Source organism: Arachis duranensis, chromosome 10 (assembly GCF_000817695.3).
Source record: "Arachis duranensis cultivar V14167 chromosome 10, aradu.V14167.gnm2.J7QH, whole genome shotgun sequence".
NCBI classification, from domain to species: domain Eukaryota; kingdom Viridiplantae; phylum Streptophyta; class Magnoliopsida; order Fabales; family Fabaceae; genus Arachis; species Arachis duranensis.
In genome coordinates, this window is record NC_029781.3 from 52578462 (window position 1) to 52588852 (window position 10391).

The 10391-nt window shown below is 38.0% G+C and overlaps 1 non-coding gene across 1 annotated transcript; it reads right to left on the bottom strand.

The window, feature by feature from the left end:
- Positions 1-7955: 7955 nt before the first annotated feature.
- On the bottom strand, positions 7956-8063 carry LOC127743340 (small nucleolar RNA R71). Its single transcript, XR_008004732.1, has one exon. It is a non-coding gene; the product is annotated as a small nucleolar RNA R71 (small nucleolar RNA).
- Between the last annotated feature and the right edge of the window lie 2328 nt (positions 8064-10391).

Below are 10391 nucleotides of genomic sequence, written 5' to 3' on the forward strand. Positions count from 1 at the left end.
GCACAGCGCATTAGGACAAGTTCAAAGCCATATCAAAGAATACATGAATCAAGAAGAATCCAAACAGAGGAAGATAGATGCAACAAGGATTTTAAACAAGCATATGCACTTAAGATCAAACAAAAATGCATATGAATAGAGAAACAGAGTGGAAACATCGAATTACTTTTCAAGAGGAGTAGCAAACAAGAACTTCAAGTTAGGATATGAAAGAACAGGTCGACTCGAGCAAAATCCAAGATACACAACTGAATAGCCTCAAGAAATAGTTGCTAACATTCCCAAAACCCGCGATTCACTTTATCCAAAACTCGTATATCATCTATGATAACCCATTAGTGCTTTCATATACATAATTCACTAGTATTAAGCCTGCCAAACTTAATACCAAGAATTATGCAATGCAAGACTAACAGTGCTAATCAATAGACCGTCATGTGCATAAAGCCCTAATTCTCGTCATTTGACAAGACCTAATACATGACAAGCGCTCAGAGTATGCAATTGAAGCATAGTCGGTCCATTCCTCAGGCTCTACAGGAAGGACTACTCTGATACCATAATGTAACACCCTAACTACCAAAGCTCATGCTTCCGGCTGCGCGACTCTGATAGCTCGGACATTACGATGACACTTATACTATTTAATACTAAAATATGAGCATGTTTAAAACTTTAAACCGCAATACTACTCCAAAATATATTTTCGTTCGATAACGTACATCCATATATATACATACATATATATAAGTAATATTACAAACATAATCCAATGCAATTCCTATCCCTCTTACAGATTATATCAAGATAAAGGCGAGGGTACAATAAACCATAACTAAAACAATACAGAGCATCACAAAAATAAGTAAATAAGCTCTTCATAACTTCTGCGCCCATATCCTGGAAGGGGAAAAATGTAGGGGGTGAGAACATCATCCTCGAAAGGGTTCTCAGTAGAGGGTTTTTGGGAATTACTGTAATAGGATACGTGAAGATAAACTGTACCAGTGATTAGTAACCGTCTTACGTCTCTTTTCAAAAACAACGGTTTTCAATAAAAGCAAAGTCGAAAATCTTTTCTGAAAGAGCAACCGTTCAATTCTCAAAAACATCAAAAGCCTTTCAAAAAGGTTTATCTATGCTGAACCAAAATAGCCTTTCATACTTTTCCAAATCAGAAACACAAAACCGAAGTCAACCATCGGTTCAACTCATTCCAACCACGGCCCTAGGCCCAAACAATCTAACCATCAACCAATCACCACAGTCCAACAGAATCCCAGTAGCAAACACAAATAAGAAGATGCAAGCACAAACAAACAATTATTTCAAGTAGAACAATTAGTAGTTAATCACATAGGCAAACCAAGTACAATATGCATACCCAAACAATGTCACATAAATGCATATGATGCATGCCTGTCCCTAGTGGCTGATGATATCATCTGTCGGTTATATAGCCAACCCGACACGTCCTGGTAGCTAACCATGGACAGAAACACCCCTCGCGGAGCAAGTAGGTTTGAGCTACAACCCCATTGCTACTACCCGCTCAACCCAGAGCTAGTGAATAACCACTACTGCGGCTACTACCCAGGTGGGTGTTTAAAAGCTCAACCTGGAGCGAGTGGAATTACCACTACTACCGCTACTACTCAGGCGTCACAGTCTCTGACTTGGAGCAAGTGGGACGAACCACAACCCTTGCTACTACCCAGGTATCTCAAGCATATATTCATTTAGTCCCAGCCATGGATCAACATCCATCTCAGCCATCCGGCTTAAATTCATAATTCATAGTCTGCCATACGGCCCATAACTCATTCGGCAATCAGCCATAAATCAATATCATACACAGCCATTCCGGCTCACGGTTCAATCCAGAACCAGCCAATATTCATAATCATACACAGCCATTCCGGCCCATAACAAAACAGCACTTCCATCATTCAACATCATCAAATTCATAAAACTGGCATTTAAGCCATAAATCATTTTTCTCAAGCCATTTCACTTTGAAATCAAGTTTCAACTCTTTTCAGCCTTAGCTTTAAAGATCTCATTTCTCAAATCATCTCAGGCTCATAAGCCATATTTACTCAAAGTGAATTCTCTTTTTAAAACAAAGCCACTCTTGGCATTCTCTTTCCAAAACTTCCAAAACCATGGCAAGTTAAGGATTTATTTCAAAGTATTCAAAACCACCCATCCAACAATGGGATTTTATAACCAAAAGTTTTCCGGCAGAGTCCCAAGTCTTTAGGGGAGAATAACATAACTCATTCCACCAAAATCATTTAAAATCATTAAAACCTTGGCTTTCCGATTTGAGTGATAAAATAGGGTCTAAGCCAAACCGAGTCACGTAATCATTTACTTCTTTCAAAGCCGTTTCCTTTACTTAGGCAAAACCACATTCAACCCCGTGACAAATGCTAGAACGTTTTAACTGTTCGAAATTTTTTTAGTCTTGCAAAAATTCAGAATTCAAAGAGTACTTAAAACCTTCCTCAAAACATTTCAAAATGAAACTTATCAATAGATATTCAGGTTCTTTCAAAGTCATTTAAACTCCTCTAATTGAAACCCTCAAGTCAAATTCCAAGGCATTGCCCTTGTCACATTTAAAACAGCTTTAAAACATAAGTTTCATCTAAATAACTTTCTCTTGAAAGAGATACAATGCCTTTCTTAGGAAGCAAGACTAAATCACAACTTCCGCTTTAATAACTCATTTCAAAAGCACGAATCATCCTTTTCTTGATAATTCAAATAAAATAGTTGAAGTCTTTAGCTCATCAATTTTTCCAGACAACATTTCAATATAGACTCGGATTTTATAGAAATTTCGGCAGCACCTCCCCTAAAACTTGGACTTTGCCACCCGGTTCGAGTCCCAACTAAACCGTTCCTCATTCCTTTTCAACAACTCAAAACCAGAAATCAATTCAAAACAAGTTAAATCCAACAGTCGCCTCAATGGCATATCTCAAGGAAACTATTTCAAAATCAATTCAATATCAACCGATTTAACTCATTTCCGAAGCTTTAAAGAATCGGTTCAACAACAAATCATTTATTCAAACCAAGTCAATTAAAGTAAACCAGGCTGAATTCAAAAGTGCATTCGACTCTTCACATCATCAAAATAATCAACTCAATTCAAATCAATCCTCAACGGATTAAACTCAGATTTCAAATCTTTAAAGAATCAACTTTAAAACATTACATTTTACAAAGCCGCACAACAATTCAGCTAAACCAACATCCATAATCATTCGAGTCAATCAAATAATACATAAGGCAAACACAATCACCAAATACACAATATCTCACATCAGTATCCATATGTAATAATTCCAATACATAAAATATAGTTTTCAGAAAGCGCCCCTACCTCAAAACATTGGAACCATAACCTAACTCATTAACCAACTCCTTTTATCTCGACCCGAAATCACCGGCAATCAAGATCTCGGCTCTGCCCGCTTTCTCAAAAGCAGAAACAGTCCCAAACGGCACAAGCAAACTGGATTCTAGCTCCTAAAGCCATTAACATTACGGTTACTTTATTACCCGGAACAAAATACTAACGCAGGGCTTTCGAAACATAATTTACTTACTGAAATAACAAAACGGAACAGCTGCGATTTTGAACCGGCCCGACAACAGCTCCGATGGTGGCCAGAAGCTCCGGTGGGTCATCTATAAAAACCGCGCAGCATCAAAACCTTCTCGAAACTCAAAATGACCGAAATCACAATTTTAAAACCCTTATTGACTGAGTTCTCCGGCGGCGGCAGCGAAGTTTTTCCGGCGGTCAGAGGTGCAGCGCCCATGGTTGACGGCGATGCGAGCTCCGTCAATGGCGGCTTGGACCACAGGAACCCAGGCAGCGACGACGGCAACCACCGAATCGGCGCTCACGGCACGACAGCGGCGGAAAAAGGTCCCCCTTCGCGCATCCCCCTCTCTCTAAGCGCGAGGATGCAAAGGTGGCCGCGCGACTCCTCTGCAACGATGGCGGCTACTCCCTCGTTTGGCGCGGCAGTGACCAGGGACTGGATGCGGCTCTCTTCTTTGTGACCTCCTCTCTCTCGCCTGAGTCCTTACCCGCGACAGTGTTGGCTTCGCCAAGGACGGCGACGCAGCTCGAGGCCCCAAGGACGGCAGCGACGAGGCGCAAGTTCGGCCCCTCTTCGACGCCTCTTCTCCATGACGGTGGTAGCAGCGAAAATGGGTTTGACTGCGAGGCGTGGTGGCGCGGAGGCGAGGCGGCAGGCGTGATCGACCGTGGCGGTAGCGAGCTCTCTCTCCCTGGCCGGCACACTCTTCCTTCTCTCCATTTTTCTACTTCTGTTTCCTTTTCTCTTGGGAGGTTTTGGGTTGCAGGTTTGCTAAAGGGAAGAAGAAAGGGGTGGCGGCTGCTATGCTTAGGAATTAAGGTTTCATCATTTGAAAAATTAGGGTTAGGGTTACTTTTGTAATTTCAAATAAAAGTAGGGGTAATATAGTAATTAGGAACAAATTTTAATCCAACAAAATTAATGTATAGAAATACTATTTGCTCCTCAATTTCACACTTTATTTTCAATAAAATGTCCAAATTAAATAATTAGAAATAATATAATTAAATCCTTTATTTTCCAAAGTAGCAGTATTAATATTTAAAATATTACTCATTTAATCCAAATCATATGGAAATCTCTATTATTTCACAAATACCCACTTTATAAATTTGAATATAGAAAATAATCCAATAATTGTAAAATTGGATAAAAATCATAACTTATCTCAAATCCAATAAATCAAAACTTGCCTTAATTATCTTTAATAAAATAATTTCTGAAATTAAGGCTATAAATAACTATATGATTTGGGACTTGATCATAACAAGACTTTTCAAAAGTTCTGGGTCTTACATTGGGGGCTGGCCATTCGGCCATGCTTGGACCTAATCACTTATGTATTTTCAACGGTAGAGTTTCTACACACCATAGATTAAGGTGTGGAGCTCTGCTGTTCCTCAAAGATTAATGCAAAGTACTACTATTTTTCTATTCAATTCAACTTATTCCGCTTCTAAGATATTCATTCACACTTCAACATGAATGTGATGATCGTGACAAAGTCATCATCATTCCCCTATGAACGCGTGCCTGACAACCACCTCCATTCTACCTTAGATTGAATGGGTATCTCTTGGATATCTAATACAGGGGACCGAGTCCGAGCTATTAGAGTCTTCGTGGTATAAGTTAGAACCCATGGATGGCCATTCTTGAGATCCGAAAAGTCTAAACCTTGTCTGTGGTATTCCGAGTAGGATCTGGGAAGCCATGCAGTGACAGCGCATTGGACCATTTTCACAGGAGGATGGGATGTAGCCATTGACAACAGTGATGCCCTACATAAAGCTTGCCATGGAAAGGAGTATGATTGATTGGATGAAGACAGCAGGAAAGCAGAGATCAGAGGAACGAAAGCATCTCTATACGCTTATCTGAAATTCTCACCAATGAATTACATAAGTATCCCTATCCTAGTTTATGTTCTATTTATCTTTTATTTATCACTTTATAAAACTATTTCAATATGCCTGACTGAGATTTACAAGGTGACCATAGCTTGCTTCAAGCCGACAATCTCCGTGGGATCGACCCTTACTCACGTAAGGTTTATTACATGGACGACTCAGTGCACTTGCTGGTTAGTTGTACGAAGTTGTGAAACAGATATAAGATCATGAACGTGCGTATTTAGTTTTTAGCACCGTTACCAAGGAAGGAACGATCACGATTTCGCACACCAAGTTTTTGGCACCGTTGCCGGGGATTGTTCGAGTTTGGACAACTGACGGTTCATCTTGTTGCTCAGATTAGATAACTTTATTTTAATTTTAACCTTTTTGTTTTTATTTATTAATTCTCAAAAAATACAAAAAAAATCTTCTTTTTCGTTTTTCCCAAATTAATTTTTGAAAAAATACAAAAAAAATTTACAAAATCATAAAATCAAAAATATTTTTAATATTTCTTACTTGAGTCTAGAGTCAATTTTTTAAGTTTGGTGTCTTGCATGTGTTTCTTTTTTCTCAAGAATTTTCGAAAATTCATCATATGTTCTTCATGATCTTCAAGTTGTTCCTGGCTAGTCTTCTTGTTTGATCTTCATATTTTCTTGTTTTGTGTCTTTTCTTGTTTTTCATATGCATTTTTAATTTGTTAGTGTCTAATTATTGAAAATTATGAGTTTGGTGTCTTGCATGTTTTTCTTTTCTTAAAAATTTTCAAAAATAAGTCTTGATGTTCATCTTGATCTTCAAAGTGTTCTCGGTGTTCATCTTGACATTCATAGTGTTCTTGCATGCATTGTGTGTTTTGATTCATAATTTTTATGTTATGAGTCTTTTTCATGTTTTTCTTTTTCTTCATTAAAAATTCAAAAATAAAAAAATATCTTTCCCTGTTTCTCTCTTAAAATTTCGAAAATTTGGATTGACTTTTTCAAAAATTTTTAAAATCTAGTTGTTTCTTATGAGTCAAGTCACATTTTCAATTTAAAAATCCTATCTTTTCAAAATCTTTTTCAAAAATAAAATATTTTTCATTTTTCCTTCATATTTTCAAAAACTTTCTAAATTTGATTTTCAAAATCTTTCTCTTATTTTATTTCTTTATTTTCAAAAATTTTATTAGTATTTAATGTGATTGATTCAAAAATTTCAAGTTGTTACTTGCCTATTAAGAAAGGTTCAATCTTTAAATCTTAAAATCTTATCTTTTTGTTTCTTGTTAGTCGAGAAATCAACTTTAATTTTCAAAATCAAATCTTTTTAAATTTCTTTTTCAAATCTTTTTCAAAATAAGTTTCAATCAATCATATCTTTTTGTTTCAATCATATCCCTTTTTTATTTCAATCATATCTTTTTCAAATTCAATTTCAAAATCTTTTCTAACTTCTTTCCTAACCTCTTATCTTTTTAAAATTGATTTTCAAATCTTTTTCAATCAATCTTATCTTTTTGTTTCAATCATATCTTTTTCAAAACCACCTAACTAATTCAATCTCTCTTAAATTTTCGAAAATACCTCCCTCTTTTTCAAAATTTCATTTTGATTAACTAATTATTTTAAATTTAATTTAATTTTAATTTTTAATTTTTGAATGCTAAGTTTAATTTTAAAAATTTTTTATTTTTATTTTCAAAATTTAACTTTAAATTTTAATTTTTATTTTTCGAATTCTCTCACCTCTCATCTCCTTCTATTTATTTATTCATCTACTAACACTTCTCTTTCACCCAAAAATTCGAACACCACCTCCCTCTCTGTGTTCGAGTTTTTTCCTCTTCTCTTCTTTACATTACATTATTTTCTTCTTCTACTCACACAAAGGAATCTCTATACTGTGACATAGAGGATTCCATATTTTCTTTGTTATTCCCTTCTTTGTCATATGAGCAGGAGCAAGGACAAGAACATTCTTGTTGAAGCAGATCCTGAACCTGAAAGGACTCTGAAAAGGAAACTAAGAGAAGTTAAAATACAACAATCCAGAGACAACCTTACAGGAATTTTCAAACAGGAAGAGGAGATGGCAGCCAAAAATAATGATAATGCAAGGAGGATGCTTGGTGACTTTACTTCCTGCTATTGGAGCAAACAATTTTGAGCTGAAACCTCAATTAGTTTTCCTGATGCAGCAGAACTGCAAGTTTTATGGACTTCTATCTGAAGATCCTTTTCAGTTCTTAACTGAATTCTTGCAGATCTGTGACACTGTTAAGACCAATAGGGTTGATCCCAAGATCTACAGGCTTATGCTTTTCCCATTTGCTGTAAAAGACAGAGCTAGAATATGGTTGGACTCTCAACCTAAGGATAGCCTGAACTCTTGGGATAAGCTGGTCACGGCTTTCTTAGCCAAGTTCTTTCCTCCTCAAAAGCTTAGTAAGCTTAGAGTGGATGTTCAAACTTTCAGATAGAAAGAAGGTGAATCCCTCTATGAAGCTTGGGAGAGATATAAGCAATTGACCAAAAAGTGTCCTTCTGACATGCTTTCAGAATGGACCATTCTGGATATATTCTATGATGGTCTGTCTGAATTATCAAAGATATCACTGGACCATTCTGCAGGTGGATCTATTCACCTAAAGAAAAGGCCTGAGAAGCTCAAGAACTCATTGACATGGTTGCTAATAACCAGTTCATGTACACTTCCGAGAGGAATCCTGTAAGTAATGGGATGCCTCAGAAAAAGGGAGTTCTTGAAATTGATACTCTGAATGCCATATTGGCTCAGAACAAAATATTGACTCAACAAGTCAATATGATTTCTCAGAGTCTGAATGGAATGCAAGCTGCATCCAACAGTACTCAAGAGGCATCTTCTGAGGAAGAAGCTTATGATCCTGAGAACCCTGCAATAGCAGAGGTGAATTACATGGGTGAACCCTATGGAAACACCTATAATCCCTCATAGAGAAATCACCCAAATCTCTCATGGAAGGATCAACAAAAGCCTCAACAAGGCTTTAATAATGGTGGAAGAAACAGGTTTAGCAATAGCAAGCCTTTTCCATTATCCACTCAGCAAAAGACAGAGAGTTCTGAGCAGAATCCATCTAGCTTGGCAAATATAGTCTCTGATCTATCTAAGGCCACTCTAAGTTTCATGAATGAAACAAGGTCCTCCATTAGAAATTTGGAAGCACAAGTGGGCCATCTGAGTAAAAGGATCACTGAAACCCCTCCTAGTACTCTCCCAAACAATACAGAAGAAAACCCAAAAGGAGAGTGCAAGGCCATTGAATTGACCATCATGGCCGAATCTACAAGGGAGGGAGAGGACGTGAACCCCAATGAGGAAAACCTCCTGGGACGTCCAGAGCTCAATAAGGAGTTTCCCTCTAAGGAATCAAAGGACTCTGAGGCTCATCTGGAGACCATAAACATTCCATTAAACCTCCTTATGCTATTCATGAGCTCTGATGAGTATTCTTCTTCTGAAGAGAATGAAGATGTTACTAACGAGCAAGTTGCCAAGTACCTTGGTGCTATCATGAAGCTGAATGCCAAATTATTTGGTAATGGGACTTGGGAAGATGAACCTCCCTTGCTCACCAATGAACTGAGTGATATGGATCAACTGAAATTGCCTCAGAAGAAATAGGATCCTGGAAAGTTCTTAATACCTTGTACCATAGGCACCATAACCTTTGAGAAGGCTCTATGTGACCTTGGGTCAGGGATAAACCTCATGCCCCTCTCTGTAATGGAGAAATTGGGAATCTTTGAGGTGCAAGCTGCTAGAATCTCACTAGAGATGACAGACAACTCAAGAAAACAGGCTTATGGACTAGTAGAGGACAAGTTAGTAAAGGTTGAAGACCTTTACATCCCTACTGATTTTATAATTCTGGATACTGGGAAGGATAAGGATGAATCCATCATCCTTGGAAGACCCTTCCTAGCCACAGCAAGAGCTGTAATTGATGTGGACAGAGGAGAGTTGGTCCTTCAACTGAATGAGGACTACCTTGTGTTTAAAACTCAAGGTTCTCCTTCTATAACCATGGAGAGGAAGCATGAAAAGCTTCTCTCAGTACAGAGTCAAACAAAGCCCCTACAATCAAACTCTAAGTTTGGTGTTAGGAGGCCTCAGCCAAACTCTAAGTTTGGTGTTGAATCCTCACATCCAAACTCTAAGTTTGGTGTTGGGAATCTATAAAATTGACCTGATCACCTGTGTGGCTCAGTGAGAGTCCACTGTCAAGCTATTGACATTAGAGAAGCGCTTGTTGGGAGGCAACCCAATGTTATTTAATATATTTTATTTTATTTTCTCTTTGTTATTTCATGATTTACTAGGTTGATGATCATGTGGAGTCACAAAAACTACAAAAAATTCAAAAACAGAATGAAAAATAGCATTGAAAATAGAACACCCTGGAAGAAGGGCTTACTGGCGTTTAAACGCCAGTAAGGAGCATCTGGCTGGCGTCTAACGCCAAAACAGAGCATGAAACTGGCGTTAAATGCCAGAAACAAGCAGCATTCTGGCGTTTAAACGCCAGGAATGCACCCCAGAGGAAAACTGGCGTTCAACGCCAGAAACATCCTGCAAACTGGCGTTGAACGCCCAAAACAAGCATGGAAGTGGCGTTTAACGCTAGAAACATGCTGCAATCTGGCATTAAACGCCAGAATTGCCTACAGAGGGCGTTTACACGCCTAATTGGAGCAGGGATGATTAAAGTCCTTGGCCCCACTGGATCTATGGACCCCACAGGATCTCCTCAGGATCTGTGGACCCCACAGGATCCCCACCTACTTCTTCTCTCCTCTTCACACTTTTTCATAACTCTCTTCCCTAAATACCCCTCACC